This window comes from Cricetulus griseus, chromosome 3 (genome assembly GCF_003668045.3).
Source record: "Cricetulus griseus strain 17A/GY chromosome 3, alternate assembly CriGri-PICRH-1.0, whole genome shotgun sequence".
NCBI lineage: Eukaryota > Metazoa > Chordata > Mammalia > Rodentia > Cricetidae > Cricetulus > Cricetulus griseus.
Window position 1 is genome coordinate 189,573,712 of NC_048596.1, and position 22,253 is coordinate 189,595,964.

Sequence of the window (22,253 nt, forward strand, 5' to 3'; positions counted from 1 at the left end):
TATTGTATTTGTATCTAAATACAAACCTTGAGAACCACTGTTCCCAGTATTATTGAAAGCATTTTTGCCATAATAAAAAACGAACATATGGCCATGTGTTGACATGGCTCAGCTAAGAAGTGCCACCATACCTGAAGATATGAATTTGATCCTCGGAACCTTTTGGTAGAAGGTAGAACCAACTCCTTCAGGTTATCATCTGACCTCTATATGTGTTCACATACATACATATGCACACAAACACACACACACAATAAATAAATAAATAAATAAATAAATAAATGTGTACAATATTTTAAAATGCACATATTATGAACTTTGGCAATTTAATCATTTCCAGCTACAGTTTAGTGATATTTGTATTGTTAAACAACCCTTACCAGCACCTGTTTCCAGAATGTATCATTTCAACTTAAAAACACTGTACCGGGTGATCAATAACTGTCTAGTCTCTGCTTCCTTGACAACTACCACTCAGCTTTCCACTGCTTCTAATTTGACTACAGTAAATACCTCATAAAGTAAACTCAAATGTTGTAACACAGTATTTCTGGCTTATATCACTTGGCATACTATCTCCAAAGCATGTACACTAAGGAACAGATAGATGATAGATGGATAGATAGATATATAATAGATAGATAGATAGATAGATAGATGATAGATTCACAGATATGTTGTTTCTGCCCTTTGACTATTATAAGGAATGCTGCCATGAACATTGTTATATAAATACCTGTCTGAGAATTTCTTTAGGAAATTATTAAATAAATTTTACAAAGACACAAACAGAGACAGAATTCACCTTGATTTCCTGAGGACAGAAATTAGACTGTTTACCAGTCTAATTTCCAGTGGAGGCAGGCTGGCTCTGGGCTCAGGTACCCAACACACTTGACTGCTTTCTCTGCCCCAATAAAGTATTTTATTAGTCACAGAACACTCTTCCTGTTGATGAAAATACTAATTTTTACAATAAGGGTGAAGGTAAGTACCTTTAAAAGTATATGGCTCAGATAAAATTGAAGAATCAAATGTATATGAGGAATTAAAACGTGACACAGTCTATCTAGTTGGCTAATTATATTTCTGTTTTATTTTATTTCTGGAACAAAGTAAGCCATTTCTGAAGTATGTCATTTGGAGGTCAAAAGTATTTACAAGTGCCCAAAGACCTCAACTGTGAGCTGTAGAAATGACAATCTTACAGTTGAATGAGTTGTCCTTTGAATGGCTGGATTGGCCCTTGGTCATATATTCAGTTCTCTGGCTAATTAAACCAAACCATCCATTGAGAAATTCCAGAGGAGGAATCTACATCCAGTTAAATTAAATTAGCATGCTGCATGAACCATATTTTTTTGAGTAGGATGCTACAGGAAAAATCCCGCAGAGAATACAGGAAAACAATGCAACATAGCTAAGAGATCCTTGGAGATCTGCTTAAAGTAGTGTGCCTCACTCATTTGATAAAGGCCCTTGCTCTGCTGTGGGCTGTCTACTTCCTGTCTAAGAAAATGACATGGCTCAGTGTACAGGGCTTTGCATGTCAAGGTCCAGAATCACTGGAGAAAGTAGATTACAGTGGCCCAGGGGGATGTCTTATACAACTAGCCAAGAGCTGCTGTGAGTTGCTGAGTGCAACATCCACATCATACCTAGAAGTTGGCATTCCACAGCTCTTCTCTCCAGGTACCAGTTTTTATGTTTTCTCCTGTGAAGTTCCCTGATCATTGCAGTATGAATCGGGGGGCCTCCAAATTCCCTCCTTCATTGGAGAGGCTATTGTCTGATGGTTGATGATGGAAGTAGTTACTCTCCTTTGGGGATGTGACTGCGGGTAGGTTGCTCATGCTCCAGTGGATGACCACACACCCGTGAGCAGTTAGGTAGCACTAGTTGGACTCAGGGGGTTGTTAGTTACAATTCAAAGAGGATATGAAATTGGGAAGGAGATGGGGTGAGGACACTACAGGGAATTGGAGAGATGTAGTAAGGAATGCATATGACCCACATGCATTGTGTAAATATATAAAACTTTTGAAGAATAAAAATATAATTTAAAAGGGTAAGAGTGCCACCAATTAGGGATGCTTTCAGTGTGTTTTAAAAGGTACACAATTATACTCTGGGTATTGCCATGTGGATATCATGGGGTTAAATAATATTCTATGAAAGGAAGCAGGCTTGTCCATCCCCCAGGTTCCACATGCGCATCCTCCTGTTTGTCAGCCTTGTGCTATAAGAAAACCAGAAGATCATTAGTACATCGATCTGTTTGCAGTGGAAATCCAATCTCTAAGTAGAAGAGACTAAAACTAAAGAGAAGATAGAATTTATAAGAAAGGCACTTCCCAGGCTGGCTTAGTGATCAAGAGTTCTTGCTGCTCTTTCAGAGTTCGATTTCAGCATCCTCATCAGGTAACTGCCTATAACTCCAGCCCCAGGCGATCTGACACCCTCTTCAGGCCTCTCTGTGTATCACCAAGTACATGCACATTCCTACAGTTACTCACACATACACATAAAAAAAGACAAAAACTTTAGAAAGGAAGGACTTCACTCTGATGTAGCTTGGAGGACAAGAAGATACAGAATCCTAGGAATTAAGACAGAGGATTTGTCTTATGTAAGCATTTAAAAGAAGCATGGCAATCTTGCAAATATTTGAAGAGCACTGTTTTATGCATTCTTGCCTCTAGGATATGTGTGTGTGGTCTCCAGTCTTATGTGCTATAAACTAAGTGCCACAAGCTCCTCAAATTACTGAACTTCCCTTCTTATTTGTGGCCTTGGATGAGCAGTTGTTTTGGGGGACTGTTAAGTGACTTCCAAGGGAGACCTAAGTAAGCATCTGTTAATTCCAGTTAGAGGGAAAAAAAACAAAAAAACAAAAATAACAGTTCTACCCAGAGCTGGCTGCAGAAACCACTGAGTTTATTGGAGTTACTTACAGCAGCATGGATGATGGCTGAATTGCTGGAGCATGGTGGCTCAAAGGCAGCTGTGTCCTCAAAAGACTAACCCCAGAATGAGTGAGGACTCACAAAACCAGCACCCCTGGAGCTCCCTGAACAGCTTGAAAGTGGCTTGGCTGATCAGAGAGTCTCTATTTCAACAAATGTTACTGTTTATATGACCTTGGGGTAGGGTCTTGTGTACTTTGTAAGCTTCAGGAGCATTCTGACTTGGAGATTTTGTTGACTTCTTGATCTTACATGTATCTCTCCTTCCAAGTTTTCGTTCTGAGGAAACAGCTACCCAACAGGGGAGAGTCTACCTAGCATCTGTCTTGCTCAAGGTTATTTCCCCATAAATTAACATCAACATAGCTTTATTTGTTCTTTTAAAAATATCTATTGATGTGTATCTGAGTGAGTATATGTGCACATGTGTGTGCAGGTGAGTGTACATATGACTCTTTGTGACCCTGTGTTTGTGGGGTGTGGGGGTGTGCGTGCGAACACACTGAAGTCAGAAGAGGGTGGTGGATCTCTCAGAACTGATTTACTGAGTTACAGGCATCTGTAGGATACTTAGCTTGTTACCATGGTGCTGGGACCTGAAGTCAGGTCCTCACAGGATTGCACAACAAGTGCTTCTTAACAGTTGAGTCGTCTCTCAAGCTCCTAAGGGTTTCTTTTTAGAATAATACCTAGGATTGCAGCTTTATAATTTATCAAAATTATTCTTAAATACCAACAGACTTTTATCATACCCCAATGCTTCCATGTACACATAAATATTTTATCTTTCTATATCACAGGTTAATGGTAATTAGTGAAAGTGAGAAAGACAAATTAATGGTGGGTGTGCAACTTTCTAGCTTTAATCCATCTTTTAATAATTATTTCCACCCTGAGTCAAGTATTTATTTTTCATACTATTTATGCTGTATAAAACAACTTTTAAGTGTTTTTCTTGCATTTGGATAGAACATTGAATCCAGGCTAAATCCTGATAGAGGCTCCATAATACTGTTTTTAGAGCTCTGAGCGTCCTCCTTCTGTTGTCTTTTGTCTGTTTCTTCCAAGTGTTTCATATCTAGAGCAGTCTTTTAACAACTCTAGTCGCTCGACTCTCCTCTGAGGCTTTGCCTTCCTTGGTACCTCTTTCTCTTTGGTAGGGCTCTCACAGTATCTCTGATTACCATAAAATTACAGAGGTTCTCAACCTTTCTAATGTTGTGACCCTTTAATACAGTTGCTCATGTTATGGTGATGCCCAACCATAAAACTATTTTGTTGTTACTTCATAACTATAATTTTGCTATTATGCATCTAAATATCTGATATGCAGGATATCTGATGTGACCTCTGTGAAAAGGTCATCCAACCCCCAAAGTGGTGGAAACCCGTAAGTTAATAACCACTGAGATATTGCATATTGAGTCCTTGTCTCATTTATAAACCCTGTCATGTTGGCTCTTCTCAGAGATCTTGACGTCTTGGAGATAATGCCTGCAAACATTTGGGTTGCTTGAAGTCAAAGACTGTGCCAAAATACTCAGTGTTCTACTTTCTATCATTCAGTTGCTTACAGGAGATGTACACACTAGGTCATTTAAGTAAAATCAGGCTTTACTGTAAGAAAACTGAGAAACCCAAAGGATCTGTGCTCTGAATAACTGGCTACATCTTCTGCAGGACCAATACTACAGATCTTACAGCAAGGTCTCTTACACACCGCTAAAAAGTCTGAGTGTCTGTATGTATTCTTCTAACCATGGTTTGGATGGTAGTTCCATGGAGAGTTTAACAACCTTTCTGCACCTGCTATCTGATTTTGGTTGCCTGTACAATATCTTGTTACCTAAACAGGAGTTATTTTGTTACTTTAGACTGCAACACTCTTAAAGGCCCAAGGGTAAAGGACAGTTAGTTCCATGGGGCATTTGAGCAATGGGCAAAGGATAGGCCCATGTTCCCCTTTCCATTCCACAGATACTCATCTCTGCCATCTACTTCATCAAAACTCCCCAGGAATACTAGATGGGTGTGTTCTGGCAGCCCATCCTGGTGGCTAAGTAGCAAATGCATGTCTATTGGCAGTCTTTCATTTCTACTTCCAAATCCTGTGTCTCCCTACTGGGATAACATCCCTCCAAAACTACCAACTCAAAACCCTTTCTTTTCAGGAGGTTAAGGGAGTATAGCTTGATTTGTTATTTATTATTATTCCCCTTCCATATTCATTAGTTTATAAATTAATGGGTTCTGTTTTGTTTTTAAACGTTTCTCTAGGGGCTGGAGAGAGATGGCTGTGGAGATAAGGGAGTTCCTCCTGTTGCACAGGACTTGGGTTTGAGTCACAGCACTCACATGATAGCTCACAACTCCTGTAACTCAGTTCTAGGAAATAGGGTGCCCTCTTCTGGTATCTATGGGCTCCTGAATGTGAACAACACACACACACACACACACACACACACACACACACACACACACATACATACACACACTCTATGAACACTATATGTTCTGCTGAACGCTATATGAACACTATATGTCTGCTGAAAAGAGAAATCTGCATGAAGGGTTGGGATGAGAGATGTTCTCAAATTTTGCTTTGTTGTTCATTTTTTTCTGAAGAATTTTATTGGGTATTGAATTTTTTATTGATTTATATTTCTCTTTCAGCTTTCAAAATGATGAACAACAGCTGCAGCCTGGCCTTCATGTAACTTTTTAATATTAAAGATTTGTTTATTTTTATTTACTGTGTGTGAATAGTAGATATATTATTACATTTGTGTCTGTTGCCTCAAGAGGCCAGAAGATGGCAGGAGCCACCATATGTGGGTGCTGGGAACCAAACTTGTGTCCTCTGAAAAAGCACCAAATGCTCTTAATAATGGATACAAACCTCTACCCTCAGTGCTTCATTTTATAGACTAGCCATGAGTCCTATCATTTTCACTATCCTGGTAATATTAACATGTATTATTTTTCTCACCACTTCTTCTTGAGATTATTTCCTTTATTTTTACTAGCTTTTGTCTGTGGACTTCTGTTAATTATTCTGTGTAGCATTTGTAGCACTTCATAAGCTTGTGGCTTGGTGTATTTTATTAACTTAGGAAATTTGTCTGTCATTAGTTCTCTACATATTGTTTCTGCCCATTATCTTTCTCTTCTCTTCTGGGACTATAGTAGCATTTACATCAGCCTCGTGTCCATGACCCATCTGTTTAAATTACTTTCAGTATTTTAAATGCTTGTTTCATTCTGTGCTTCATGCTTGATATTTTATTCTCATCTGTTCTGTTAAATTATTTCTCCACCTGGGTCTACACTGCCCTTATCTCCTTCCAAGTAACAGCTGGTTTCAGTTTTGTGGCTATATTTCTAGAAGTTTCATTTGACACTTTATTGAAGGCTTTTGTTTCCTGCCAAATTCTGTCCCATCACCTAATGCTTCCAACCGTATCATTATTTCATGGTACATATTTCATATTTGCATTGATACTCTTTTGCATCTGTTTAATATATGGTTTTTCTTTTATTCTTCTTTTATGTCAAGTTATGATTTACTGAATTCTAAATGTTACACCAGAATTATGACATGAGGATTTCTATTTTCAGCAGATAACTAATTACAAAGAGAACTCCTGGCTCTAATGGAGAATTGAGATGATTTTATATTAGACATTTCAGTGATAGTTAGAGCAACTTAGTGTGGAGACATTAGGAACAACAACAACACACAAAAAAAAAAAAACTTGATTTTTTTTTTTTTTACCAGAACACTTCTAGGTGAATATGTATCTTAGTTTTGTTTTCTCCCTTCTGATCCCATTCAATTATAAAAATCTTGCTCTTCCTGGTCTCTTAGCAACTCTTGGAGTTGCCATAGCCTTTTATGAAGAATTGAATCCAATGCCAGGACCAACTATCATTTAGGTTTCCATTTTCCTAGATGTTAGGTCCAAAAATACCCACTGGTGTAAAGACAACTGTCCAAAATCTTCAGGTGTGTGTGTGTGTGTGTGTGTGTGTGTGTGTGTGTGTGTGTGTGAGAGAGAGAGAGAGAGAGAGAGAGAGAGAGAGAGAGAGAGAGAGAGAAAGAGAGAGAGGAAAATGAAGAGAGGAAGAGAAGAGAGAGAGTATATGTGTGAGATGTGTGCATGTGTACATGTGTGTGTGCATGTGTATGGATGTGTGAGTATGTGTGGTGGATGTGTATGTGCTCATGTGCATGCATATGTATGAGTGTGTGCATGTGAGTGTGTGTTTGTGTGTATTGCACATGTGTGTGTGTGCATGTGTGTAGCATTTGTGAGTGTTTGTGTGGGGGCATGTGATGGTGAATGTACTTGTATGTTTATCTTATTGATAGTTAAATAAAATACTGTTTGGCCAATGAGACAGCAAGTTAGACGGAACTAGGAGTCAAAGAGGATTCTGGGAAATGTAGTAGAGAAGTGCTGATCCAGGCAGGAAGTGACATAGCAAGGGGACTCATATTTAAGCGAAAGAGAAACAGGAAGGGCTCTCTGTTTTTCCCTCGGCTCCTGCTCCAGTGGCACGATGTGATCCACCAGCTAGGAGGGACGTCAATAAGGCGTCCGATAAGATAAGTCTTATAAAATATATAGGTGTATGATAATTGAGACTGAGCTAACAAATGAGAATCCTAGTCATTGGCCAAGCAGCTTTGTAACTAATACAAGTCTCTCTGTATATTCATTTGGGCCTAACTCGGGTGGGCGGCTGGTGTAAAGCTCGCACGTGGTGGTGGGGCTCAGGCAGCTTTTGGCAAAAAGATTTATAGTAACAGGCATGCACTCAAATACCACCAGTTTATATTAGTAACCCTCTGATGGAGGTTGGTCTGATGTACTAGTTTATTATTACCATAAGCTGAACTTCCACTCTTGGATTTAAATGGATAGAAGTTCCCCTAACTCTTCCCCATTCGCCCAGGCAGAATCTACCTGCACTGTGTGTTCTGGCTCAGATGCTTGCTGGATATTGACTCACAGATCAGCAAGGTGATGATAACTTCCATTTTGTTTGCTGGCAATTAAAGTGTTATTTGTTTAGAGGAAAAAACATTTTTCTTCCAAATGTGTATGGTGAAGATAAAAACCATTTATAATAAGAATCATCAAAGCTGCAGAGTAAGAGAACAGAAACTGCATTATGAGATTGTTGGAAGATCTAAACAGATGAGTAATTATAAAAACAGTAATATTTTCTTCTCATACAGTATATTAGCCTCTCTATGGAGAGAGTTATTTCCCAGAACTAAGGACATGCTGACAAACAAAATAACAAACATATAAACAAACATAAAACAAAGCAACTCCCCACCCCATATGGATATGGATGTAAAGCAGCTTAAGTTGACTCTACTGGGAAGTGATGGTGCCTCTTGGATCCTTAAAATAAATTGAAATTGAAGAAAATCATTGTCCTTGTTAAAGTTTGGGTGACAGGGAGGCTTACCCACCTGGACATGGCTCCTCCAGATTTTTTTCATGCACATTCAAAGAGCAAAAGACTCAAGGCAAGTTGTGAACTGAATGTTATAATTCAAGCAAGCAGAAGAGTGGATGTCAAAACCCATGTACTATAACATCCGGAAGCCCGTATCATGTACTGGTTCTTTCATACTACAGTAAAACAGTTGATTCTAGTATTATGGGAAATGATGGCACAGCATCTTCTAAAGTGCTCCTGCCTATCCAGAAAGTTAAATTATGAAGCGGTCTTCACTTTGTAGATACTATGAAAGAGTAAAGTCAGACAGAAACCAAGGTGGATTCTCATGGAAGCAAAGACAAGCTTCAAAACTTGGTGATCAGGTTAGATTGATAATAGTTATCAACAATAGTGATTGAGTTAGATTGACAATATCAATTGGTGATTGGTAATATTATTAATAACATTATTGATAATATCAAGCATTAATAATAGCTAGAAAACGAAGCCTTAATGCCTGTCATGGGTGGAGCCATTATTGTTATGTGTTTAGAGTGGTACACTAACTTGCTACTTTTAGAGAATATTCTAGAGTTCAAGTTAATATACACTTATGCAACCATTATCTTTGCTGAGAAAACAGGCCATTGCCACTCCTGCAGATGTTCCTGATCAGCTCTGGGGTCAGAACTTTCAGGCAAATAACCATTAGCCATATTTCAAATCATTCTTTAGGTATAATTCTTAGAAAATGTCTATAAATGCATTAGCCTAGCCAACCCATTACTGGGTCTACTTTCAGCAACTCAACATTAAGCTCCGAGGTTGTCTTTGTATTTTTTGAAATGTAACTTAAATTATTTCTATTTCATTTATATTAATATTTAATTATATGAACACATCACCAAATATTTGTTCACTACATACTTGGTGAGTATAAATAAAAGTTATTGTGGGCAATTATTTTAGATTTACTCACTGAAGAGATGAACACATGCTATAGCATAAGGGTGTAAGTCAAAGGTCATCTCTCAAAATTCTGTTTTCTCCTTTCATCATGTGGGTTTCAGGAATAAAACTGAGATTTTCAGTCTTGACAGCAATCTCTTTTACCTGTGGAGCCTTCTTTCTGCCATGTATTATGTGCATTTGTATATCTATATCCTACACAGTTCTGTTGAATATCCACCCAGTGATTGAATTGTGACGTGGAATGGGCATAGACTCACATCCACAATATGGGACAACAGACTGTCCAAAGTGTGGATACCCTTTCCCACTCTAGCACCAGAATCCCCAATATACTTGTCAAGTCATGTCCTCTCTAATATAATGACATCATTTCATTGCTGTTTACTCTGGCTGTCAATAATTTCTGCTCAAGGATGATTAACAATATGGAATGTTTTCTTATTGACTAACCTGGCTTATCCTTGTGGAGTGTGATGTGCCCAAGTAGTTGTTCTGGGATATGAGTCATTTGCTTTATATTGCAAATAGTGTCTCCTAATTTCCTGTTGCTGTTTGTCTACCTAGTCTTTCCTTGGTGTATTCTAATGAACAAATACATTCTGGGTCTTTGCCTGGCTCTCTGTGTCTGTCTGTCTGTCTCTGTCTCTACCTCCCTCCTCACCATGCTTGTGTGTGTGACTTACTATGTGATCTAAATTGTCCTCAAATTAGTGAACCTCTTGCCTCAGCTTCTCAAGTTTTGGGATTTCATGTATGTGTTACCAAGTCTGATTTGAATATTGTTTTAAGACATTATTATTTCATACACACATATATTTTGATCATAGGTCCCCCATTCAAATATTCTTAATTTTCATGAAATCGATTTTTCTATAGACTCCTATAGGATTATTATTTTTTAACAACTACTTTAATAACATTTGCCAACTCCAAGATCATAGAAAATGTTTTATGGATCTAGTTCTCTATTGAATCTATTTCTCTTAATCTATCCAATATGCCATTTTAATATTAATTGTAGTTTAAACTTTTCATGCTGTTCTAAAAACCAGTTGACCACTGGTTCTGCTTCTCACATTACCCAGCTGCTGGAGTTTAGGATCCATCAAATTTGGGACTGGTGGGGGATTTAAGAGGACACTGAGACAGATGACTGGAAAGGAAAGTGGTTTGTTTATTAGAAGACTTACTAAGACCATGGATGGCCAGAAAGGCAACAGCATGCTGGCGCTCTGAAGAGAACTCTAGGCCCAGCCTTGGCAACAGGCAGCATGGTAGGGTCTCTGGAAAGAGAAATTGGAGTCTATATGGAGTCTATTATACAACTTTCTGAGGATGGGGGAGGCTCACGACAAGAGCCTGTGGCCAGGCCCTCTTTTTTAAAAATAATTTTATTAATTTCTTGAGAATTTCATACAATATATTGTGCCATATTCACCCACAATTCCTCCCTAATTCCTCTCGAGGCATCCCACTTTCCTACCCCTCCAACTTTATGTCCTCATTTGAAAACACACATCTTTTATTTTTTGAGCTTATAATATAATTACTTCATTTCCTCTTCCCTTTCCTCCCTCCAAGCCATGCTCCTCCGTCCTCTCTTTCCAGTTCATGGCCTCTTTCCCCATTAATTGCTGCTGCATGATATATATATATATATATATATATATATATATATATATATATACCTAAATATAGCCTGCTCAGTCTTTATAATGTTACTTGGATGTATGTTTCCAGGGCTGACCATTTAGTACTGGATAACAAATGAATGTGTGTTCTTCTCTAGAAAAGCCACTTCTCCTGCTCTTGGCATCCCTTGGTTGCCTGCAGTTCTTTGTGTAGGGCTGAGGATCAGTGGAATTTCCTCTGTCCATATCGCCAAGCCTATTGCTGTTGTCCTTGCTCAGTTCATGTTCAGGCAGCCTCATTGGTAGGACTTTATAGGTGTAGTTTTCTGGCAGGTGACAGAGAAGAGAGTGGGCTATGGGAAAAGTGGCTTGGATACAGACTTACTTCCCAGGTGTCTACTAGATAGGAACTCATAGACTATGTGTCAGTATAATGCTTGTCAGTTCCTTTAGAAGATGAGAGGAAGCTGCTGAAGACATTGTAGCCTCACTAGACAGTAGAGTCTAATATCATAATCTTACAGAATGTTTATCTTTTTCTAATTAAATGTTGTCCATTTTTGCCTTAAAAAGTTACAGGCTCTATCAGATGTTTCTATGAATGCAGTCTAATGAAAAATAATAAGCCAACTTAACACATTATGAGAATTTTATTTTTAATATTGCAATTATTCCTTGTAATTTTATTGCCAAATTACCAGTAGTGAATTTTGTAGATGACTGATATACTGCAGTGTCAAAAGGTTTGGACATGTTTTCTGGATAAAGGCTGTATTCCTTGAGAAAGTTAGTTTTAAATTGATGTACATAACTTGTTTGTGACAGGGTCTTTTGTATTCCAGGCTAGACTTAACTTCACTGTGTAGCCAAGGATGACGTTGTACTTCTGACCCTCCTGCCTCCACCTCCTGAGTGCTGAGATTAGGGGTGTGCATCACCATGTCCAGTTTTGAGAGTTTTAGGGCTCAAACTGTGAACTCTAGGCAAGTACTCTACCACCAGAGCTACACCTCAGCCTGTGTGCTGTTCACTTGTGCATCAGCAGAGTCAAGGCCAGGCTTAGGATGTTTGAGAATCCTGTCTACTTCACTTGTAGGTTACTAGGGTGTCCTTCTTCCTTGGAGAATTGGATGCTAGCTTTTCACTCTCCTGTACTTGGGAAAATTCCTACTCATGGTCTTAGATGTGTAGAACCTAATCTATCCTTTCTCATCATCCTGTGACCCCCCTCCCCCAGCTAAGCCACTTAAAGATGAAGCATATAGGACTCATGGAATGCATTAGTGCACATGGCACATTTCCCTTCCCTTTGGGTTTGGTTCCCCAAGTTTTGGCTCCCTTAAAATACCTTATCTCTAATCTTTGGCTGTTCCACCTGTGAGCCTGTGAAAAGCACAGCTTAGCTGCTTTGTGCCTGCTTTTCTGCAACTTCCCCCATGCTGTTCAACAATGTGCAAATTCATCCACAGAAAATGTAGGATGTTGGGCTCATCTCCAGCACTTTCTCTTTCTCTCCAGGCTCTTGGCTCCATGTCTAGTAATTGCCTTGATTGCTCCCTGATACCTTCACAATTTTTTTTTTTGGTTGTTTTGATTTTGTTCTTATATTTACCTTTCCTCCTTGGTATATACTTGGTTCAGCTGTATAGTAATTCACCATAGCTGGAAGAAGAAATCTTCAGTTACTGTATTTTTTTAACTTAAATGTAAAGCCCTAAAAATGGACATGGTCAATATAATAAAATTATCTCTGATCTAGAATTTTTAAGAAAATGTGTTCCTATATCACAAATAGGAATTATTTACTTATTTGAAAATTCAAAAGAAGTCTCTCATTTATTTCTTTGAGATTCCAACATTCAGGTTGCAGTTTTGAAAGTATTTATATTTGTTGAATAGAATTAAGTGAATAAATATATAGTTCACTTAAAATCTAAAGTATAGGGGCTGGAGAGATGGCATTGTGGAAAAGATCACTTGCTGCTCTTTCAGAGGACTAGATTTTGGTTCCTAGCACTGAAATGAGACATTTCACAACCACCTGTAACTCCAGTTTCAGCGGGCTCTCTTCTGGCCTCCAGGTATACCTGCAATAATGATACACAAGCACACACACACACACACACACACACACACAAAAAAAAAAAAAATCTCTTTAAAAATCTATGAAATAACATGTTCTTGTTGCAGAAAGTATTTTACATAATCAGCTCTTGTTGTAGCTGGCATTTATTGTACATAAGTACTTTAATCCACATTCTCATTAAATACAACTCATTAAGTATGCAAAAGGATTACTGCTATTTATATATTTGAGATGAAGAAACAAGAAAAAGGACAAAAGGATCCTGATTAAAGGCACCGGAGAAGCCAAAAATTCCAACTTGAGTACATTTTATCGCAAAGCCTGTCGGTATATCTGTTACATACATTCTTCAATAAGCTTGCATCTTGCTAGATTTGGAGAGGAAATGTTGAGTACTAACTATATATAAATATAAATAGAATACATATAGGTAGGTACCTATCTACTAAAAATGATCATTTCTGATATTGTTTGTACCAACACCAACAAAGGACAAAAGAAACCAATGCTTTCACCTCTACTCATCAAATTTTCCTAATCTGACAAAACCTTTTAATAGCTTGAGATCCCCACTGGGAAAGGCAGCACATAAGCTTCACCAGGAGCTGCAGCTGTTGTCACATCCCTGCTTGTTAGTTCAGTAATGCGGAAGGGGATATGAAGGCTGTGGGGGCCCCGTGATGGTGATGTTATTGGGCTTTAGGATACTATTAACAATTTGCAATACAAATGACTTGTCTGCAGGAAGGGAATCACACTGTAGTCATACCTAATCAATGTAAGAATTCAAAACAAGCTAACATGTGGGGAGGCACAGGCGGGGTAGGAACTAAGCTTTCAGCTTGCTATCAGCCTGCCAGTCACAGAGTTCAAAGTCAGAAGCCAGGTGTTTAGCTGTATTGCATTAGTATCCATCCCTTTCACTGAAAATAGATAAAAATAGAAAACCATCTTCCATGAATGTGGAAAAACAGTATCTTTTTGTGTCCATGCTTCGACTCATAGTGCTGCTCACTGAAGACCTACAGGGATGCACCTCCTTTTCACATTGTGCCTTGATGTTGTCATCTATTACTGTTTTGGACTGTACTCATAGCTATCCCTGGATATCCAAGGCTGGTGGGCTGCTGGCTGGACATGCCTGATTGTAGACTGAACTGAGAAGTATATTGAAACTGCTGCTCATATAGTGAATGAAAGTTAGGGTGTATCTTCACAATATATTGTAATTTTAGTTTTCTATGTGTTAACTGTCAAAATATTTAGTCCACCCTCCTAGTGACAGGTAGATAACAAAACTCCTTTCTGAAATGGGAGTTCAACATTTCTGAACAGATGGAAAGATTGGGAGTATATACGGATTTAAGATTTCCAAGAACAAAGCCTCTGGTATAAATAGATGCTGTACTTGGCTATTTATTTTTTCCTTTCCTTTTCTAGAGCCATGGGTTACTTTTTCCTTTGTTTCTTTTAGGGGCAAAAAGAAACCTTCAAGAGGTTTTTAAAATTATATTTTCACATCACGTCCTACACCTATTAAGATTCAATTTTCTTTATGTTGGCAACAAAATTTACAGGGTATTGAGAAAATGATTTACTGAAGGCAATTAAAACCAATCGTTAAAACTAACCAATGACCCCTCTCAAAATCATACCAGCCTGCTGTTTGAGGATATTTCTTCTTAATTTCTAGAATGAAGACAAACTTTTGAACTCCAATTGGAAAGAATACCCCATTCTTTATTTGAATGCTGACCATTTGTTTTGCTTATGGAAGTACAGTTGTACAAAAAAATCTAGTCATTTTGATATTTGGGAATTTGATTATTTTGTAATTCCTCAGTACAGTCTTTCTTAAGAGTTTGTTAACCCAAACTAAATGGTGATCCACAGGAAACCTGGGCTCCTCTTATCTGTGATGGAGCTTGTGTCTTAGCTGCCCATCTGCACCTGTTATCACTAGTCTATGGATTTGTCCTCCAGTGGGAAACACAGCACATTCCAATTGTTCTTCACTTTATTGATTATCAGGACACAAGACTAAGCTCAAGTTTGCTGTGTAATTGAAAACTAAGTTCTCTGGTTTCATGATGAAAATGGTTGATAACTTCTCCTTCACACAAATAAACTAAGGAGAGTGACCAAATTCTTGTGAGATTGGTGAATAGACTTTTAAACAGAGTAGAATTTAATACAAAGAGCTATGGAGTTGACAAATTCAGCAGAGGATTTACAGTTAGTGCATTTAGTGTGGGTTCCTTAAAAAATTCTAGAAGGATATATAATACTCCGTAATTCAAGCCTGATTTCCCATCAGAATCACCTCTGGGCTTGTTACAGCAGATTGCTACCAGTTTCTTATTTGGTAAGTCTAAGGTGAGACTGAGAATCTGTGTTTTAACAAGCTCTCAGGTGCTGCTGATAGGCCTAGTGCAGATAAAGCACTTAGAGATTGATTGCTCTAGGAACTTTGGGAGCTGTGTAGCCCAGGCTAGTCTTTGTACCCCTGAGCTATTATCAGTACCTCTGTGGCTCCACTAGGACTGGTTAGAAGCAAGACACTCCTGCCATTGTTGCTGCCCTGGGAAGGAAGTGGAGAGTAGACCTGGAAACAGCATCCCACAGATGGAGAAGGCTCTACTGCAGTGGTCACCCCTGAATTCCAGGAAGTGTTGTGATGGACCCTGTGAAGCTCTTGCCAAGAGAAGCCCTGGGTTCCCATAGGCCTGCCAATCTGTCCTGTCAATTTGTGAGAGACTCTGAGAAGTAGCTTCTTGTGTTTTGGTTTTCAGTTTGTTTTCAGCCTCATTAACTGGAAGGAGGGTAAAATGGAGGTTGGAGTTCACTGACCTGCTTCAGAATAATCAGGAAAGTGGTTTTAAAAGTAGCAAGAGTTTCATCCCTTCTGGGTCTTCTCACTGGTGGATTATATAATGCGATGTTTACTTATTTGTAATGGTGACCTGATACCATGTTTTATCTCCATTTTTTCTTGTTGCTTTTTATTACTTTAATGAATGTTTTTATTTGAAAAAAATTAGACTTGCAAACATTAATTAATATTTCTTTGTACTCCCAGCTTCTCCTTATTCTAGATCATGAACTGCTGAAACTGGGGCATGCCTGTTTTCTCTACTCTACCAACCCAACTTCATCTTTATGTTTCACTGAACATTCTGAGGCAAGTTACAAAGGTCATGACCCTTCACTACTAAATAATTCAGCATGTTTTGTCAAAAAACAAGGCCAGCTTCATGCATAATCATAGTGAAATTTTCTTTTTAAAATCAAAAATCTAATTTTGATTCAACCATATATCAATATGCTTCCATATTCCAATCTTGTCCAATATCTGTTTATCCACATTTTCAGTTCCATCTCAAGGGTCCAATCTAGGTCACAGGGTGCCTCCTGTTGCTCTGTCTTCTTCCTATATTTTAATTTGGAAGTTACTCATACTTTGTCTTTTAGAACGTGGTCTGCTGTGAAGAAGGCATGCTAGCTACACTGCAGTCTGTTGAGGTTGGTTAGATCTTTTCTCATATTTTTCATTCAATTTATGCACTTTGGTCAGGATGCTCCTAAAATGGCATTTTATTCTTTTTAGTGGCTCATATCAGCAAACGCCTGCTGCAATCTTAGCCTAATAATGAAGAGCAGTGCTTTGTTTATTTGGTGATATGTGATCTACCACATACCTCTATTGAAAAGGCATTTTATTCTTTTGGTTATTAATATGTGTTATTGTGAGAAATTTTGACAGTATATAAAGTCCTTCCTAGCATCAAACTTTCACCTGATGCTTTTAACTCCCATTTTCCAAGTCTTTGATGCACCAGTTATTAATTTCCACCAGACTCTCCAATGATAATGCTGCTGTAATGCTGAATTTCTAGATCTTACATTTCACAGAAAAGTTTTCTCCCTCTTCCTATTATAACCATCACGAGAGAAGCATTGTTATTGTTTGCAGATTTCACACATGCATATAATATGGTTTAATCAGATCCACTTCCCCCATCCACCTACCTTCAATTCTTCTCCAAACCCCCACCATTTTTATCTCTAAATCCAATGTTTTTTCTCTCTCTTTCTCACCTTAAACCCACTGACTCTGACTCTACTAAGTGCTGCCTGTATGTACATGGGTATAAGACTACCTACTGTGGCATGGAGAGCCTCTTATCCCCCTCCCCCAGCAGTCATCAACTGCCAATATCTCTTCTGCTAGAGATGGAACTTCATAAGCTCCCCCCAGCCCATGTCAGGATTTTGGTTGTCTTTATCTTATGCAGGTCTTGTGCATATAATCATAGACAGATGAGTGCATGTGTATAATGACACTGTCATGTTCAGCAAATTATGTTTTACTGCAAAGAATAAAAGTCTGTGAGATGCTCTGCTCTAAATGGGATTTCTATAACAACATCACTCCCTGCCCAAGACTCAGATGTCATCACAGAAGAGAGGGCAAAAGACTGTAAGAGCCAGAAGTGGTATTTTTAAGAAATATTTGAGCTGCCCTGATATGGGCTATCAGACTTGAAATAATGGATTTCAAATTAAAATTTTCCCAAGAATTCCATGGGTAGGCAAAGGGAAGGACTGAACCTATGCTGCCATCCAAAGAAGGAACTTGCCTCCAGGGAAGAGATTTCACACAATTTTAGTGGTGTATTGGACTACCTTGCAGGGCAGAGGAGCTCCAATAGTGATGAACCAATGTTGGGCAGGACCAGACTTTGACTATGCTAGCTTAGTTATGTGACTCTCTAGCCTTCTGCTGAACTCTGTCCTGCTAAGGGTTTCCTGCAGGTATTGCTCCTGGTTGCAAAGCTGACCACAGGGAGCTAAGAACAAAAGTTTGGGACAGTGTCATTTTTTCAGGTATTAAAGTCAAGACCTCCAGAGATTGACCCAATGGTTTATTTTCCTTACACATTTAAACATAGTAGAACTTGTGACCTGTGTCCTTTACAGTAAGAATGGATTCTATTGGCTGATAAATGGAACTCAGGGCTAGGACCTAGAGAAGGATCTGTGATAAGCATAATGATAGAATCTAAATGTAGAGGATGCAAAGTACATGGGGACTTTTTCATAGGGATGTGTTCCATTCACTTGAGAGACAAGACTCGGGATTAGACAATGCTCAGGATATTGGGGCATTGAGGAAGGCTGGCACATAGAATAGCAAAAAGATCACTCTGGTATTCCAGGTGACTAGGCATAATTCATTTCCTTCCACCAAAGAAAATGGGCCCACAAGATTGACAATACCACTGGATCAAAACTACCTGTACCTCCAGATCCAGTGGCATCCCACCCCTCTGGGCTGCGCTCTTGTGCTGGTACCTACCTACCTACCTACCTACACACACATACACACACACACACACACACACACACACACACACACACACACACCTACACACATCTGAAGACATATCAGATCACTTAGACCCTTTTGTTTGTTCCTTTTCCCACTGTGACAGCATCAAACAATTTTCTTACTGCTTTTCACTATAATTTGCTTTTTACTTAGCATAATGGTAATGGGTAGTCAAACCTAACTTGTGGGGGAAGTCCAGGCTTTGGCTTTAAAAGCTCTGATAATGCTATCACTTAGTTTGTTGATACTAAAGTAAAAGAACTACTTTGTAGAAGGGAGCTACTAGTTTCCTGACAAATCTTTTGTTTTGGTTTGCTCACTTGTTTTGTGATGAGAGCGATTTCACACAATTCTGACAAAGAAGTGGACTACATTGCAGGACAGATTTGAGCCCTGCCATAATCCTGGCTAGCCTTGAACTTATTCTGTAGCCAAGGACTTCCAACTCCTATTCCTCCTGCCCCTACCGCTCAAATGCTGAAATTACAGTTGTACAGCACCATGCCTGGTATTATGTTGACAAATCTTTAAAATATGAGTCACAAACAGCTATTGGACTTGATGGCAATTCTTTCAAAAATTTAACACAAGGATATTTGCTAAATACAACTGACTTTATAATTATTCCTGTAAAACTCCTTTTTAGGTCTTGGTATTGATTTGATTGACACAAGATTTTCTATGAGTGTTGGCCTCTAAACAATTCTGTGTTCTGGTAAAAAGAAGCAAGAAACATGGGGTGGCAAAAAGTTTCTAGTCTGAATCTCTGTACTTAGCAACACATTTTTGCTGGGCAGTGGTGGCGCATGCCTTTAATCCCAGCACCTGGGAGGCAGAGGCAGGGGGAATCTCTGTGAGTTCGAGACCAGCCTGGTAAACAAGAGCTAGTTCCAGGACAGCTTCCAAAGACACAGAGAAATCGTGTCTTGAAACCCACCCCCCAAAAAAAGAAACGCATTTTTTCCTGTTTTTGCATCTGTATGTGGCAACTGGCAAAAGATGATGCCTTACTGAACTCAACCAGCAAGGCAATATGCTTCTATTTCCAGTTTTGAGCAATTGACCTTATATTTAAAACATACAATGCAAATATAATGTTGATTGACTATATACAAAATCTACTCATTTTAAATATTTCAAATATGCCAAATATTATAATAATCTGAAAAATTCAAAAATGTAGATATTTTAGATACTTTTCTATATCATGATGCTTTGCAAAATTGTCAATGATTACAACTAAATTGTTATATAAGCTGCAACTAATAGCTTAGATATCATGTGTTTTACATGAATTTAGTAGCCCTTATTAAAATTAGATGAGACCATGATTTGGATTGAGTACCTGTACCAGGATCAACAGATAAACATATAGTTTAAGCCCAGTAACTAATCTTTGCCGGGCTTTAGAAGGCCACATAACCCATTAACTAATCAAGCTGTAAATTAACTAAACTGTAATCCACTGACCAGCTCCTGGCCTAAACTGTAGTTCATTAACTTATTTTTTTCAAGTTATATTTAATAAATTCATTCTAAGTGAAAAATTAAATTGCCAACACCTCTATATACCTCTTTTTAAGTAAATATATTTGTTTACAATCCCAACATCTGAAATCAAGAATCTTAAAACAAAAGTCTAAAGAAAAAAAGCCAGACTTTCTTATCCATACCACTGCAATATTTTAAGTCCATTGGACTACAACAAACTCAAAAGAAAAGAAAATAGTGTTTTATTAACTACTACACTGTTATAATACACTTTAAACGTACAATAAGGTAGCCTTTAAATCCTTAATTTATTTTTTGTGGTCCTTCTATTTCTCTCTGTTTGATTGTTGGGTTCTTAGAACCTGCTTTAGTTTTGAGAGAGTCTTGTCTCATAGCTTGCTTTTGAGTTACTTAGATATACCTGGCCAAATCTAATTAGTGTCCAGGTTTGGTGATTAAGAGCCCTGCTGCTTTTCCAAAAGACCAGAGTTCCAGTCCCAGCACCTGTTTTGGGTGGTTCACAGCTGGTTATAATTCCAATAAAGAAATTTTAATTGTATTATGAAGATGCAGGTCATTGGTATAATAAACACTCAGTATGTATCCTGGAGTTGATTTCTGGACCCACAAACATCATCAACAACAAAGCCCAAGAAGTCCCCATACATGCCTCCAATCTCATCTTGGCGATGTGCTGTGTCCTTAACTTTGTAAAAATCACTTCCCACCCATCTGGGAAGTGGGGTGTGTTTTGGAAACAGAACATTTTGATGAAAAGTAAAGTTTATTTGTTTTCACATCTTTTAAATAAACACATCCTAGGCTGCTCTGTTTGGTTTTCATCGATGAAGGTCGATGAAGACATTTTCTGAAATCAGCAGGGTAGATACTTAGTTGGTTATTTTTCTTGGTTTCTGTTTATTTGTTTGAGTTGTTTTATTTTTCTCCTTTGCGAAGATGATGGTTTGTAGTCTAAAAATATGCTTCATAGAAGTCATCTTTATTTAGCTTAGAAACTTCAATAAAGACATATTGTCTGTATGCAGTTTCAAACTGGTGATTCAGCATGGGGGCAAGCTGAATGAAAGAGCAAGAAATGAACCAAATCCTGTTGAGAGAGAAAGGAGATGGTAATGACTCCTGTTATAAACACAGACCCCCCACCAGCCCTTGATTGGCCATTCTGTGTGAATGAGTGTTTGAAGGGAGCTGTTACTCCAGTCAAAGATGGCCTTGAGAAAATAAAAAGGAAGGATGAGATTAGATAGTTACTTGTTTTGGCAACATTTGCCATCTTAAGTTACTCCCTGCATTGAAGTCCTTGTAGAATAGAGACCAATGAGAAGACAGGGACAGGCAGGATTTTGGAGGTGTGCATCAAATGTTAAATGTGCTCTGCAAGAGAATTGAAGTGAGGGGGATGGCATGGTTGAATACCTGAAGCCATGGGGTGCAGGGCAAGTTCATTACAGTGACAACCAGAAAGGAGACAGGTCCTTTGGTGTGGCCACTCGACTCACTGAATTCTCTGTCACATATTCTATTGCACATGAATACATTTTCCTTATTAGTCTTTGTGTTCCTTACCCACCGGCGGGACATCCTCTTTGTAACCCCAAGATATATGTTAATTTGTAACTTCTAAACTGTTCATTGCCAAATTGAATAAAAAGCAAATTAGTTTTCTTTTCCAGCCGGAATATTCCAAAATACCATTCCCTGGACTTATTGGTTGTTAGGGAGCATTTGTCCCCTGGTAACATCCTAACACTACAGTACTCATGGCCATAGCAAAAGCACCTGCCACCAACCACTTCATTATATGGGCTCTATTCGATTTTTTCTTTTTCTTTTTCTTTTTCTTTTTCTTTTTCTTCTTTCCTTCCTTCCTTCCTTTCTTTCTCTCCCTTCCTTCCTTTCTTTCTAATTTTTACCTTTTTCATTTTCTGTGTGTGTGTGTGTCTGCATGTGTATGTGGTAGATTGTGTGTGCGCATGTTTTTGCATGTGTGACAGTGCATATGAGGACCAAACACGATATTGGAATCATCTTTTATCTTATTCATAGATGCAGGCTCTCTCAGTCAAACTCAGAGCTCTTTGATGTGGCTAGTTTTGCTAGTCAGCTTATTCTAGGGATCCCCTGGAGATTTTGAGTCCAGAACTAGGGACAGGACACTATACCCACCTGCATTTGGAAGGGTTTCTGGGGATCTGAACTCTGCTCCTCACACTTGCACAGCAAGCTCTTTAAGG